Raw genomic sequence first — 1495 nt, forward strand, 5'->3', positions numbered from 1 at the left:
GAAACAGATTTGTTTGTTCTGTTGTCAAACAAGTAAATGTTTCCTAGAATACCCTGAGACTCTGAAACTTGCTCTTCATTGTAGAGCAGCTAAGGAAATGGAAGAAACGATGAAACCAAAGAGCTAAATAGAACATTTCAAAGGGTAGCCCTAGAAGACAGAGCAAAATATACAATCAAATGTCAAAGACCTAGAATTAGAAAAGCAAAAAGGAAGAACATGTTCAGCATATCTTACACTGAAAGAACTCAAGAAAAAAATTCAAGCCTAGAGTTGCATATTGAAAGAATCCGTAGGTAAAATATTGAACAATTAAGGAGGTCTCAAAAGAAGATGGAAAGAATACACAGTCATTATATCAAAAAGAATGAGTTGATATTTCAAAGGCAGTATATGAGCAACAACAGGTGGTGATGAAGTTCTAGCTGCACTGCGTGCATTAGGCAAAAACATGGCTTCAGGAATTGATAGCATCCCAACGGAAAGCTTTCAACAAACTGAGGAAGTACTGGAAGTGCTTACTCATCTATGCCAGGAAATATGGAAGACATCCGCTTGTACAACTAACTGGAAGATATTTGTGTCCATTTCAAATTATAAAACAAGATCTATAATATCACATGCAAGAAAAATCTTGCTGAAGATCATTCAACAATGGTTGCAGCAATACTTTGACAGGAAGGTGCCAGGAATGCAGGCCAGATGCAGAAGAGGACATGGAACAAGGGATATCACTGCTGATGTCAGATGGATCTTGGTTCAAAGCAGAGAACACCAAAAAGTTGTTACCTTGTATTTTATTGACGATGCCAATGCATTCGACTTTGTGGATCATAACAGACTGTGGCTAGCCTTGAGAAGAATGGGAATCTCAGAATAGTGCATTGTACTCGTGAAGAACCTGTACATGGATCAAGAGACTGTTGTGAAGCCAGAACAAATGCATACTGCATAGTTTAAAATCAGGAAAGTTGTGCATCAGGGTTGTATCCTCTCACTTATTCAATCTGTATGCTGAGCAAATAATCAGAAGCTGGCTTCTATAAAGAAGAGTGACCTCAGGATTGAGGGAAGGTTTATTAACAACCTTCAATATGCAGATGACAAGAGGAAAGTAAAAAGATATAGAGGAAAGAACCAGGAGGCAAAGGACATTTATAGAGGCCTAAATACAGGCATGTACATACGTATATATGGAGAGAGAGAGAGGAGAATAGAAATATGGACTCCTATCTATATGTTAAGAATTAAGGTTGCAGAGCCTCAACTCAAGTCCTCCCTCAACACAAGAGCACTTTGTTCTAACAATCTGGCATTCTGTGATGCTCACCTTCCTGACATGATCGCTGAAGACAAAATGGGTGCTAAGCAAATGTGGTGAAGAAAGCTGATGGTGCCCAGCTATCAAAAGTATAGCATCTGGGGTCTTAAAAGCTTGAAGATAAACAAGTAGCCATCTAGCTCAGAAGCAACAAAGCCCACATGGAAGAAGCAC

The sequence above is a fragment of the Echinops telfairi genome, unplaced genomic scaffold, assembly GCF_000313985.2.
Source record: "Echinops telfairi isolate 266 unplaced genomic scaffold, ASM31398v2 ScPeMD7_7466;HRSCAF=8504, whole genome shotgun sequence".
NCBI classification, from domain to species: Eukaryota; Metazoa; Chordata; class Mammalia; order Afrosoricida; family Tenrecidae; genus Echinops; species Echinops telfairi.